The following is a 15,147-nucleotide window of genomic DNA, read 5'->3' on the forward strand; positions in this document are numbered from 1 at the left end:
TATCTCCGCGTGCATTTCTGTGTTGTTTTCATGTTTTTGCGCGCTCTTGTTGGTTGAAGAATAACAATAATAGAGAAAAACCCGCGTCATCGCATCATTTTTGCAATATGTCTAGGATGAGAAAAAAATGTTACTTTCTTGGCCTTATCTGTGCACTAGAATATTTACCTTGTTGGTGTCCCTGACAGAATAAGGGCCATCCACTCCTTTCTGTTTAACTTCACCGTCTTCAGTCAGTGTGTACGCTGTCTTGAAAACCTCCTCGCCTTTCGAAATACCCACGTCTACGACGCCTTCATACTCATCGCCGTTGGCATCGGTCAGCTGGATGGTGTATTCCTTCAACAGATTGTAAAATTTAGATTTCATTATACAGTTATGTGTGAACAGGTTACAAGACGAATGCTCAGTCTCGTGTAAAACATGCACTAAAAATCGATGCAAAAGATAGTCTACGATGAGAAACTTTCTTGAAATTGTCATTATTCCATGGTGTTGTACGATCCGTGAGAAAAACGTATCAAAAGCAGGCTAAATATTTGAAATGCGATGAGACGGACTTTCATAAAAGCAGATCGTATTCAATCGTACCTGGTCTCCTTGGCCTGAAACTGACATAGCCAGCAACAGTGAAATGAAAAACTGCGCTCCAATAACATCCATTTTGATGAATACTCGCACCCGGGTTGTTCAGAGTGTCAGAGAAACTACAACAAGATGGATGTGTGATACCAACGAATGTTAAAAGGACAAGATGTTAACTCTTAACTCATTCAAGGAGCATTTTTATTTCCCAATAGATAACTTTTCATTTTGATGATAAAGTTTATAGCTTGTTATCATTAACCACTGAGGAAAATGAGCAGACTGGAGCCGACGCTTTTGCATGCACACTGTCAGCCGCCAGCCGCTCCTAGTATGCACGGGCGATACGCAAATAATTGAACGGAAAAATTCGACAACAGAGAGAGGAGAAAATGCATCATAAATATGACAGCTAGATTCTTGAGTAACAGTTGATTTTTACCATGGCAAGAGCCAGTACTCGAGTGATGTTTAAGGCAGATTGTATCAAAACACTGAAGAAACTTGACTAAATCGAGTGGCAAAATATTTCTGTAAATCAAATATGGTATATTTAACTGCTGAGAGGAATGCCGCAATTATTTTCGAATGGTACAGGTTGAGTGACAATTATGAATGTTAAATTTAGTAAGCCTGCGCGGTACGAAAGATAGCATCTCTAAATTACGGAAAGGCTGTATCATAGCGGACACGAGGAATACATGGAAGTGGTATTAAAAAACATAGGACTTACCTTGCGCAAAGACTTCTGATTTGGTAGTCTGCAGAGGACATGTGAATTTTACCTGCGGAAACTCCCTTTATATCCACTTTCTTGGTCCTGAGTCAGTAAAAAATTCTGTTATTTTATTTCATAATTTATTTCGTATTTCAATTTTTATTACCTCTACTTTGCATAAAATAATGAAACACAAACACAAGGTTGGTTTTATGAAGACTGTGCGTCAGGACTTCCATTGGTTTCAGAATATTTACTATAACACAAATAAAATCGTAAATTTGCTACAGACGTTTAGATGTCCACTCAGGCGAAAAAAAAGCCTCATGCTTTCAAAGCTAAATTACCGCTTTTGGACAATATCACGATTTATTGATCATGCTACCCTATCACCAGCGATACTGGGTAAACATGTTCTCTTTTCGAATGACACCAAGCGACACGAGACAAACCATTATCCTAGCCGGGGATAAAGGTAGAATGCGTATCAGGCACAGACATACGGACTCTCAAAATTTTACTATACTTTTTCGATCCGCCACTTGTGCGGGCTCATTTGGAAGCTTCTTGCGTGAATGAAGTTGTCACCGGCTTATTTGTGTAATACGGAAAAGTATTTTTTTCGCCCCGGTGATCATAGGCTCTCGCAGCGTTGCCTGGAAAGTAGTGAGACCGAAGGCCGAACCTCGGTAGTTGTTGAAAATGGAAAGTTTGGCACCAGAAGTCCAAAACCAACAAATTAAAATAACCAGTCCATTGAGCATCAGGGGATAAATCGTTCGATTGCAAAGTATCACTTCCGAATAGATAACTTGAAACGTGAATGCAGAGAATTGCCTGGCAGTAAATTTTCGCCTAAATTTGCCATGTATCCGTAAAATGTAGTCACCAGAGTAAAGATTTGAATTTTTGACGATCAGTGTCCAGGCTACGCTGCCGGCACCTGTCATAGAGATAACATAGGGATGGCTGAACATTATATTTAAAATGTCAAGTATATATTTGGCAATTGTTTCTCTTGAACAAATTTTGCTCGGTGACCCTGATTTATCCTTGACTTGGTTAGAGAATGGTTGAAAGTTTTATTGAGGAAAGTGTATCCTGGACTTGAAGTACTCTTAAGAAGTACTCTCGGCTGTGAAACGGTCTGCATCTTGATTTTTAATTTAGTTTGTATCATCTAAATTATAATCATTAGGCCAGTTTCTTTCTCTCTTTCTGTGTATATCACCTTTTCTGCCTTCTACAACCATTTTCAGTAATAGAGCGGGAAGCCACTGCAGTGAACTGCAATAAAACTGCTTACAGTAATTAGTTTCAGCTGTAGCCGTGGCCACTTTGGTGTTGAACAAGGCTACTTGATAAAGACCAAAAAGTCTGCTTGTACAAAGGCAAAACTAGCTCTGTCTGAGGCTCGAGTTGTAAATGAGAGTTTACGATTGGCACCCTGTGTTCAAGAATAAGATACAACGTAACATTACCATGCACTGGTCCATGTACAAATCTTTTTTATTTCAACTTCCCAAGACAAACTGTCTGCATGGGACATACAATGTTGTCGACTTTGCCAGCTGGCTACAGCTGAAACTAATTAGTGTGAGCAGTTTTATTGCAGTTCACTGCAGTGGCTTCGCACTCTATTACTGAAAATGGTTGTATCTATCTCCAGTCCTTGCATTTGTTGGTCTCCCTATCTCTGCCTGCCTGACAATCTCTGCCTCTTGTGTGTGACTACGAAGTCTCTCTGTCTCGTTCACTTCGTTTCCAAACCTCTGCACGTTTGTATTTCTTTGTATCGTCAATTACACTGTATCACTATACGTACTACCCGTCTTCCTCTGTCTCACCATATCTCTCTCTTTTTGTAGATGTCTCTCTCTGTGCCTCTGCCCCTCTTCCACTCTCTGCTTCTGTCTGACCGTCTGTCACTTTTTGTCTATCTGAATGTCCGTCTCTTTGTCTTTGTCTATGTGACTCCCCCCTCTCTCTCTCTCTCTCTCTCTCTCTCTCTCTCTCTCTCTCTCTCTCTCTCTCTCTCTCTCTCTCTCCTCTCTCTCTCTCTCTCTCTCTCTCTCTCTCTCTTACGCAAATCACATCAGCTACAATCTATTGTCGCGCGCTCGTAGTTAGGGGAATTACGAGTTGAGGTACCAGTCTGGATCGTAATGCTTTCAGTAACTGAAGCTAGCACACTAAGATGTAGATTATAGCACAACCTTAAACTTTATTCAAGATGGCGACCGTATAGTTCACGGTAAAAGGTCTGATCTGTAATGTCTCTAGTGTAAATTCGCTACCAAGTTAAATACGTCTCTAAATCTTATATAATTCCTATGGTTATCACGTGGTAATTTTCCCGCCAGTGTTTGATTGACATTCCGTTCTCGATTGTTCTCATTCAACGTCTACAAATAATTAATTACGAGTATCACACTATCTCCTATCCCCTTCTCGTACGATTTTTGAGTCTATCTTCACGCGCCTTCGGCCACGTGAGGGACGCTTCCATATGGTATCTCTACAGGGAGGGCGTGACAATATTAAAGTTTGAAAACAGTCCCAGTGATTGGTTTAAAAGTTTTCTAAAATTATGGTAGCAAATGTTTCATGTATTATACTGCTGGCGTCGGTAAAGTAGATTGTCAAAAATTGACCCAGTTGTACAAAGCATTATTTGTGTTTCACATCAGCAATCCAATTTTTGTCACGTCTCTCACGTAATCGTCTGACATAGTCGCTGATAAATTGAGTCCATTTTCCGATAAATTGTGATGATATTTTGGGATGAGCTAACTAAAGTAGCGGGGGATCTTTGCAAGCATTTGTTTGTATTGAACAGCAGGGATAGAGAACTTCCACGTAAGCAGTATTTCCCTTGGATTTCAAAATATCCAGGCTGTGTGACTATGAATAATGTGAAAATCTACCACACATGCAATAGTAAGCCAAACTCTGTATTCGTCTGAAATGGCTTTGTAAAAATTGCAAACATTCCTACTAAATCAATATTTGTCATACTTCCCGTTTATAGGTAGGCAACGTCCACTATCCTCTGTTGGGTTAGGCTTTGGAACACACTCATGAAAATATCAATTTAAAAAGATACAAGCTGCTCTTTTTCAGTGTCTTATTCACAGATGACCTTACATTGCTGTGACAGAATAGCTTATCTATACTATTATACCAAGCTTTTATCGCTGATAAAGCAGATGAGCACTCGGCTTTACTCGATTGGGTTTTTGGAGATAAATATTAACAATTAAATTCTTCTCGTATTTCGTTGATTGTATCGAATTATAGTTCATAAAATATTATTATCTTTACATTGTAAGAGATTCCCTTTTCATAATACAAATTATTGTTACAAGCATTTATGTCTCTTACGGTGACTACAAGCGTTGATTCACTGTCACCTCCTTCGTGCAATTCTGCAAAAGTTCTATTGTTAGTGGGCAGACAGTAGACGAAATATTTACCAATTTTGAAGCCATTTCTACTGTTACAGTAATTCTACTTTAACTAAACTAATTGAAAACCATTGCAGCTTGTATTGAACACAGTTTTATGGTACCATATATGATCTTGGGGCACTCACAGGCGTACCGAATATAGTGTAGACTATGAAGCACAAACTCTAGAATTTTCCTCAAGTAGGGTTCAAAGTCTAGATTTCGGCAAAATACCCGATCAAAACTTCACTTTTACTACATTATGGTATGTCAAGAGTGCTTATTTGGGATTAAAGATGATGCTGGTGTTAAGAAACTGGTCAAAAGTCTATATTTTATCAAACTTCACTTGGTTAAAAATCTACATGACAGAGAGAGTGGGAGTCAAAACCGCGCAACATAATTATGCGTAAGTAGACCAAGGCTTCCTATGACAGTGCCTCTGGTATACAATCTGTAAGTTATTTCACATTGTTAATTCATTATTTTCCACGAGCGATCGAGGCCAATATAGTGCAATTCGACATTATCTAAGGGTGCAAAAAGCACCCCAGACGATCACCGATTTCTACCGTACTAATGACGCAACCTCTTGTCTTTAGATATGCCATATCACCTATCGTATACACGTATCATGGAATAACATAGACTTTCATATTGCATACAATCACTTTATTCTTTCAAAATTTTCTCGCATTGAACAAACCAATGGTTGTTACGTTATGTGATTGGGTGATTTTTTACAATCCCTTATTTTTGTACAATGTGCTGATTGGTCGATTTTACTAGCGTTCTCTGCCTAGCTTCGCCATGGCTCTTCTTGCTATTCTAAATCACATGTCACAGGGAACAGCAAAAATTTCTCCAGTACAATTATTCCCTATTTTATTCAAATTCTAATGAACACGAAGACTTTGAATCAATGACAGTTTCACATGGCCTTTGTATTCTGTATTATCACTGTGACATGTCCTCTGTCAGTAAAGCTACAAGCTGTGATAATCAGTAGTTTACTAAATAAAACAATTGCCCTACTAAATGCTTCACAACTGCCTTGTGAAGCTTTAGATAGACATGCTTGCATTCGCGGCGTATTTGAGATCTGCGCTGGCTTTTCAACCATGGTGCTACAGCTATGAGCGGCACAACCAATGATTGCAGTCTCTTATCAAACTATGGTTTTGAAACCATGACACGTCTACTTCTTGGTCGGCGGGTATCATACAAGTGTCTGAAAAGTCGATGCGCAGAATCACAGAGTGCTTTGTGCATTTATCATTGAAGTATATATACTTCTCTTGTACAAAAAAGTCGAAGGCCAAAATTTTAAACGCGGCTAACTTCAAATTTACTGGAAAGCAAACGTTTCGATGATAGAGACCCCGGGAAAGCCGGAGTACAAAATTAACACACAACTGCTGCTTGTCCAGAATGAAGTCATTCACATACTTGGCTAGCTACGAGTGTTTTAACTTAGTTTGCAGGCAGGAGGTGTAGAGTGCTCCATGAGTTCGTTTATTGTCTTCACTGTAAAATTGCTTTATTGACGTTCAGATCCGCAAGCTGTCATGTCAACAATGACGGTTGAGGTATTTACATATCTACCTTCAGTTTGATGGAAGATTTTCGGGCGACGAAGTAAACGATATGTGATGTACAATCTTTTTTTGACGACAACGATGTTTGTGGTGATCACAATGACGGTGTAGTGTTTGACCTGATTGACCTCGTTCAGGTCACTCTTTATCAGTGCTGGTACCGACGTCGACATACAGAGGAATCAGCATACCTGCATTCAGTCGACAGACTGGAGCCGTAAAACATCGTAAATCGATAAATTTAGGAGTTAACGCCTGATACATCGTTGCACATGCCTGTGTGCAGCTGACTTCATATGAAGGCAGGGGATGAATACAAACAACGTTTGAAATACTTCGTGAAGTACCATAAGAATGGTAATATCAAAGGGTAAAACGGGGGGGGGGAGGTTTGACTCTGCTAGTGTTCAAAGGGTTTAGTTAAAACTACCAGGTAACTTGGTAGTTTGCATAGCTGGTTCAAGTCTGCGATTGAAGTCACCCCTCGTGTAAAAGGTAATTTGTCTGAAAGTGTATAAATAGCGTGAACACGATAAATCAAGGACTAACAATTTGGATTGCTTTCAGCTCTGCTGCGCAGGCTCTTGTTTGAAAAGTCCGCCAAGAATTGTGTACTGATAATAATTGTACTCAGTACAAACTGCAGATAATATAAGTTACCCTCGTCCACTACCCCACAACACAGCCATGGCACAAAGTTTATCTTACTTGCGTTCGGTAACTGTTGATTTTGATACTTATTGTGTATTTGATAGTGGTACAAAAAGGAGAAAGATTATCCTGACTTTTAAGTACACACATAATCGCATAGTCATTACACTAGACAGAATATCTGCGTCTAACTTATTCTGAGTATCTTGTTGCTACATACTACTACCATTAGTCTTAATCAATGACAGTTTTGACGGCACGTTTATATTCAATAGTGTTACTGTGATCTATCATCTGTCAATAACGCTACAAACAATGCTTTTCAGTAGTTTACTAAAGCATCGCCTTTTACAATGCTCCACAACTGAGTTGAGAAGCTTTCAGACAGACATGCGCGCATTTATATAAGAAATCTGCCTACCTTGACTTTGCAACTCTTGCGTTACCACTATGAGTGTTACAAGCCGCATTTGTTAGAGAGAATTCGTTGTTTACGGGAGGGAGGGGCGGTGAAACTTAAGCTACAAATGAAATGCAAAAAGCTACTCCCTCCAAATTAAATCCCTAAAATTTTATCCCCTATTGTAAAATGTACCCCCGGACATCACAGCGACTCCCGAACCTGTCACAAAGTCACGAGGCGACTTTACAGTGTCGATAAGCAAAGTATCTCCCTATAATGGAGGTGCTATAAGGAAATTGTTCTCGACTCTTCAGACCCCTACGGTCAACGTATCAAGTCACCAACCGATCGACCAAGAAGAGGAGGAGCTGAGCCTTCACCTGAATTCAACAGACCTCTTTCCTCCCCCGCTATGAACTTGGCGAACAACGACATTTGTACTTTTCTGACAGATCACGCCATTATCCTGGTGAATCAACAGGATAATTACATAACGATGACTGAGTTTCCTGAGCCAACATGATATGGATAGGAATCAGTCAACAAATGTCATCATGTCAGTGCGCGTGGATTTCTTTACCCACAATATCAACCGTCGGTAGACAGTTTGCTGTTCCAACACTTCGCCACATTATATACAACTTTAATACAACAATACGACATGGAAAACATACTCGGTATAGTTGGAACCCGTCGCCTCAGTGTTAATATTCAACTAATTTATATTTTATTGTATATCACATGCAATGAAACAGAGAGCTTGGAAAGCCAGGGTCCAAACTTAATAAACAACTGCTCCTTGTCCAGAATGATATAATTCAAACATGGGGCCATGAGTTTTTCCCCTATCGTCAGTATACGACTTGAGGAGTATAGTGCTTCTGACTTCGATTATTATGGTCATTGTACAATCTGTATTTGACATAAAAATCCCAAGCAGACAGACATACTAAATTGAATCGAGAATATAAATTGGAAATTTACATCTGCCTTACGTTTGATGGAAGATATATCGGTAAAGTGAACGGTATGTGTAATTTGTTGACGATAATTCTGTTGGTGGTGATCAGAATGGCGGTGTGGTGTTGACCTGATTGACCTCGTTCAGGTCACTGGTCTGTTCACCCTTTATCTGCACTGGTACTGAGATACAGAGGAATTAGAATACCTGCATTCATGTGATTGAATCTACGTCCAGTCCATAACTATAGACTGGCTTGAGCCGTTAAATACTGTATAGCGAGAAAGTAAGGGGTTAATGACTGATACACCTTCGCGCAAGCCTGACTGCTTATGAAGGTTAGAGTTTTATATAAACAAGCGAGCATTACTGTGCAATACATTTTTCCCTGCCCGTACAGCCCTAGTAAATATTTGGCCATATGATAGTGTGCGGAGGTTGGGCTTGAAAAAAATTTGACCATATAGATGGCGGGGATTTGAAATTATTTTGAAGGTATTGAAGGGGGATCTAAATAAATTCACTCGCGATTCCACTGCTCCAACCCCACATTCCGAGTATTTCTGAATGCAGCCTTATATTGCCTGCTCATATTATATTTCGTTACTGGCTTGCCTAAGTAGAGTTAGACTTATTTGATCGACCAAAACGAAAGTTTGACTTTCTCTGGAGTATCTCTGGAGTACCCTGAAGTATCTCTGGAGTATTCTGAAAATATTATATGTGCCCCTTCTCTGTAGTGTACATTCAGTGTTGCAGCTGGATTTTTGTAGCTCATTTATGCCTATGCACAATATAATTCACTTCCTAGATATTAAAACCTGTCAACAGGAAACTTGTCGCACTCTCTGCCAGGACTGTACTCTCCAGCAACGTAGACGACATGTAAACACCCTACGGGACCGTGAACAGTGAATACAATATTTCTATTTTTACACTATTCTATCATTTGTACATATAGGCCTAAGTTATATTAAATTTGATTTCATTGCACTTTCCTCATAATGACTCTTGTATTTTCATCCCAATTTAGTTCCAATCTTGTTTATTGTTAATGTGATCTGTCCTGGGTCAATAAATCTACAAATCATGATTATCAGTATTTTACTACAGCACAAAAGACGCATGGTTGCGTTCTCAAGTATTGAGATAGTCAGGTGCACATGCGTGTTAGAAATCCTCCTGGGCTTTTCAAACCCGGCGTTCGCGCTATGAGTGTGACTTGCAAAGCTCTGTTAACAATCTGTAATCAAACTATAGTTTTTAAAGTATGACGTTTCTACTTACTCATCGCTTGGTGACCTACAGCTTTATAAAAGTTGTTGTGCTTAATAACAGAGAGCTTATGTCGGTACATGCATCATCGAAGTCTAGAACCTTTGTTGTATAAAAGTACAAGATCACATTTCAAAAGTAACTTATATAGTTCAAGTCTTCTAGACAGCACAAACATCGATAATACAGAGCCGTTAAAGCCACGAACTAAAAGTATAACAGCTACTTCTCATCCTGAATAATATGGCGCCTACGGGTTTTCCCCTAACTAAGCCTGTACCTAACAAAAGTCTAATGTTTCATAAATTTGTCTTTTATCGTCACTGTACAACTATTGGCATGAAAATCCGTAAGGTGACATTGCAATACAAGGAATTAAAAATGGCGATTGAGACATTTACGTCTTCTTTCAATTCAGGAAGATTCTGGAGAACGAGGACGTTATCTGAAGTAATTTAATCTGTTGATTAACTGATGTTGGTAACGATGAAATGTTCGGCTCGTTTGGCCTTTCCAGGTCACCGGTCAGTTCAACCTTTATCAGTGTTGATACGGAGATACAGTATATAAGGCTGAATATAAGGCTGAATGTAAATAATTTTCGCCAGAGTGGAGCCGACAAACATCGTAAAGCGATAAATTTTCAAGCAAATGCCTAAAAGGACTTACACGTAGCCTGACTGCTTATGACAGTTACTGTTTTACATTAGGTTTTAAATAATCTGTAAAATATATCAAAGGACACTTCGGAAAGGAGCCATCGGGTTATTTAATAGCTTGCTTTATAAGCTTTGATCAAGTTTGAGATTTCAGTCATTTTTGTGTAATTGTGATCATCTGCGTGAAATGTTTGGGCGCGGCTTATGCCATACATGTATCAGAGACCGAATGTCCCTTTGAACTCCATTCTGATAAGTTCGCTAAGAGCGGCGTAATGATGATAATTGTGCGAACGAAGCATATAGTTGTGTCTGTGTCTGTATGTCTGCGTCTGTGTCTGTGTCTATGTGTTAGTGTATTTCTTTGAAAGTCGCCGAGTAAGGATTAGAATCTGTCCATGTTTATATTTTGGTGGTGATTTTCAATATTGTAATATTGTTGTATTAAGGATTTACTATCGGAAAAAATGAAACAATTATCATACTTTTGACATTTTTTGAGGTCCAGTATATTAGAATAATCATACGCAAAGAAATAAGATGGGCTCACTATGTTTGATTTTCTAATGATGAAAATTCAGTTTTTTATCGAAAATCACTTTAAAACCATATATAAAATCATTCATTGGGAGTTAAAGGACGTGCCCTCGGAATATGGCTGTACCACATACTTATGCGTGCGTCGTATGTTAAGGTGTAGTGTTGAATATCTGCGAGCAGAACCGTGCTGTACATATTTATTTTTTCTTCCATACACCCCTAATAAATATTTAGCTATTTGATAGTTGGGGGAACTTGAAAATATTCACCTTACAGATGGGGGTTTGAATTTTTATAGCGCTGAGGGGATCTGAAAAAAGATTTCAATCGTTATTCATCCACCCTCGCCCCCGGTATGATTCAATACAGCCTACGACAACATGTTTGGTCCATCGAGGGCCTTTCTCATGACTTATAGACTGTTCCCGCCAAAACTGCTTTATCAACGGGAAAGCCAGTCTTCTCAATCAGAGATGTTTCTACCTTCATCAGAGACACTTCACGTCACTGGACTCCACGCCAATATTGCACTGTCTCTCACCGAAATGTTATGCTTCATTGTATGTAGCCACTATTAGTTTAGTAAAAAGTAGGCTTATATTATACAACTTCGTCTCCCCATATTCATATTCTGCTCATAATTTCTGGCGTCATGACCAGACAGTAAATAAATACGCAATAAAAACAATACTATGTATGTTGCAGGTTTTATAACAATAGAACAAAGTTAATAATTAAAAGATCTCTGTCACGTGTTCTTCAGCTCTGAGAAAGTTCGGTTCTCTTCGTGTGTTTCTCTCCGGTCTTTCTCGGAGTCGGTTATCCCTAATCAGAGATACCTCATCCTATTAGGACTCAGGCATCGTTGACTTTGATTTGCGTGGATCCAGTCGACATGGCAAGCCCTGACGTAAGACCGAGTACTTCAGACGGCAGACGGGGTATACCTGCTGAACGCTCAGACGGTAATGGCGGCCGACGAGTCAGTACAACAGCAACGAAGACTAAAAGGTATGAGCTCTACATGCGCCACTAGTAAGCCAGCAAAGAAATATATCGTTGTAGCGTGACAAACAGCCTTACTTCTAAATTTTAGCTGAAAATTCCCACAGCAACTGTTAGGCTGTGAAAAAGTGCGTCCAACACTTGAGAACCGCAGTATTATTTTAAGTCAAGAAACACTAACTATTTTGCTCTAAAGGCTGCATCTGAGTTGACACTCGCGCCCTCTATACTTTGATGTACAGAGAAAAGAGTTGCCAGATGTGACCCAGTAGTCCTGTTTCAAAATGACCTACATTACACGTCCTACACACATGTACTGCATGCTCTGATTGGTTGATCCGCTTCTCTAAGGTCCACTTTCGGAGCAGTCATTGGAGGGATCTAATGTGTTAGGTCTCATTATTATTAATTATTCAATTTACAGCTTCCTGATTGGTTAATGTGTAGGTCCGGTCCTCTAGTGTTCACTGCCTCATTATGTAAAGTCCCATGTACTTTTGGATGATGCCTGCACTTGGTCGCAGCTCGATCCCAGCATATGAAGAAGGGTGCTCATGCCGAGTATTTGTCAAAATATCTAGTTATATTTGACCTTGTTCGAGGGTTCCTTCACTATTCATGGCATTTTATGTGATACTGTGAATTATACATGAAGTAAATATTGTCAGGAGAAATTTTGTCCTTTTCCATGCGCTAGTTTGTTGAAATGAGCTACTGACGCCTGAAACCGTTACGTATTTTTTGTTACGTAATGCCTTGAAGCTCTATTGTTTCCTCTTGTCATTCACAGGCCACAGTGAGGCTACCCACAATTCTCCATGATCTGTACACACGGAGATCACTCACTGAACTGAAGCAAATTTCTTCTGTACACAGAACAGCCCAGTCCATATTTCAAAATTCTGGCAACATAGTTCTGATAATCATAATTTTTAGATTTATCACTTTGAATAATGAGAAGATCAACCCCTTTTCCGCGGAGGAGATAGCAATTTTGTAATTTTGTCGACATAGATTTTTGACAGCCATGCACAATATTTTCAAGGAAACTAAGGGAATAAGTTGCATCTGTGTTGGCAAAAGAAAGGGTATTGATTTTTTTTAATGCTCGTAACAAAGGAAATTTGCATGTCTGACAGGTGGTATGATCAGACCATCTTAGTTGCTGATAACGTTATCTTGAGAAGTGTGCAAATTTTAGCACCTCCAAACATTGACTTCTCATTCAATTTACTCTTGAATTTTAAACATAATCAATAATTTTGGAACATAGTTTAAACAAATAATCCTGAACTTAAATTGAAAGTTAAAAATTGTTAAGAAACTGGTAAAATTGAAAAAGCCTTTAGCAAAAAATGTCTGAGTGAACAAATCATGGGGAATTGTGGGTAGCCTCACTTACTGTGCAGGCCTCACTGTTGTCGATGCGGCCAATGCCACCGTCAAATCAAAATGAAAATGAAAAGCGTGAACTTTGTACGTAACCAACAATTGGAAAACAACAAGCCAACATGCCTGTAATGCTAGACTTGGTTAAAGTCGGTGAATTTTAAAAAAATAAAATCATTTACAATAGTTTCTCTTGTGTCTCTCCTATTTCGTACAAAACTATTCGGAATTTGGTAGCCCAGGCCATGTTTTCCCAGCGATTGAATGCGTTACCTTTCCTTTGAGTCTTCGCAGTATAGTGAGTTAGTTTCTGCCGGATTCACCTTCGGGTGAAACTCCCCTGTATAGCGTTCACCCGACTCATCGCGTCCACTCCAGTCACGCGCGCATTTCACATGAAAGCAAAATACATATCGTTGCGTTCACTCCACTCAAACATTAACATATCACAGACTTGAACCGAGTCTACTGTAATGCATAAAGGGACAGGGATAAGTAAAAACATGGAAATTTAACGCATGAAGGTTTGTCGGGCATTTTTCGTTGTAACTTTCGGCCGATTCGTGAACATCACGAATAACGTATTACTTCAGCGGTAGCCAGGAAGTACGTGGGACATTGCATAATGAGGCAGTGAACACTGGAGGACCGGGCCAACACATTAACCAATCATGGAGCTGTAAAGTGAATAATACATAGTAATGAGACCTAAAGCATGAGGTCCCACCAATCAGCGTAACGCAAATGGACCTTAAATTACCAGATGAACCAATCGCTGATGTTGGTACATATGTCATGGACCTGACTTATGAAACAGGACTAATTATCTGTAAGGTGTTCTAATTTGAGCATGACAAAGCGCCTCGATGCGATGAAGTAATTTGCAGTTGCTGCAGAAAATCACTTCACTTTTTTGTTGCAAAAGAATATATCGCAGGTAGAAATTGTTCCGCCCCACATCAATCTCCATTCCTAGTTGTGCATTACAGCTACACTTTGCCTAGCAATCGTTATTTCCGATGGATATAGCGTGCTGGCATAGGACGTATGGGCCTTTATGTCTTTAAAAGGGGTAATAGGCAAGAAGAGAAGCTGATTTGCCAAATTTTATTCAATAGCTTTAACAAGTGACATGACCTCTACATGTGGCAAATTTAATTAAGATCTTGATGTATTGTAGTGACAGTGTCAATTTCAATATAGAATCTGTTTCTCTTCATCTTAGACCATAGTTATAGGTTCAGTGCGTTATTCAACTCGCGACAATCAAAGGTTTCTAATCAACAGATTTAAAAAGAAGTGAAGCGCCTTGCGTGTCTAAAGGTCACAAATTTCCACGATGTTAGTTAAGTTAGGCACAATTCGACACGGATCTTGGCGCATCGAAGAAATCAAGTCACGTATTATATTTCGTTGCTGTTCGTCATATTTGAGGACTTCGGGCGCCTGTGTTCTTATAATCTGTATAACTCTACGGGCGAAAGCCACAAATGTTAGGGGTTGATGACGCTCTCAAAGTTTGCACTCACCACTTTTGACTTACCAAAGCGCCATAGGGCCGTACGCGACGTGTCATCGATTCTTCGAGCAAAATAGTTGTGCTTCATTTCTATAAAATTTAGAAAGGTCAACTGACTTCGTGTGACTTTATGACTATTCAGTGATTGTGAGCTTCTTCCAAATAACTCATTACATTTGTTCAACCGACACATAAAATGTTGCTGATGTATTGAACATAGACCAATATCACGGAGCCTTTAACTTGACCCCTAAATGCATAACCTTATTTCCGCTGTGATCTTCATATACTACCGCCATCAGAAACCTTTACATGTAAGTGTAACATTTTTTGTTATCACAAGTGTGATAACAAACACCTTCAGGATCGCGCAATATGCTGACGCGAAAGATGTA

At 39.3% G+C, this 15,147-nt stretch overlaps 1 long non-coding RNA gene across 1 annotated transcript; it reads right to left on the bottom strand.

The window, feature by feature from the left end:
- Positions 1–168: 168 nt before the first annotated feature.
- LOC139126343 (uncharacterized) lies at positions 169–685 on the bottom strand. Its single transcript, XR_011550542.1, has 2 exons — positions 592–685; positions 169–339 (listed from the first exon to the last, which is right to left on the bottom strand). It is a non-coding gene; the product is annotated as an uncharacterized lncRNA (long non-coding RNA).
- Between the last annotated feature and the right edge of the window lie 14,462 nt (positions 686–15,147).

Source organism: Ptychodera flava, chromosome 3 (genome assembly GCF_041260155.1).
Source record: "Ptychodera flava strain L36383 chromosome 3, AS_Pfla_20210202, whole genome shotgun sequence".
Lineage (NCBI taxonomy): Eukaryota > Metazoa > Hemichordata > Enteropneusta > Ptychoderidae > Ptychodera > Ptychodera flava.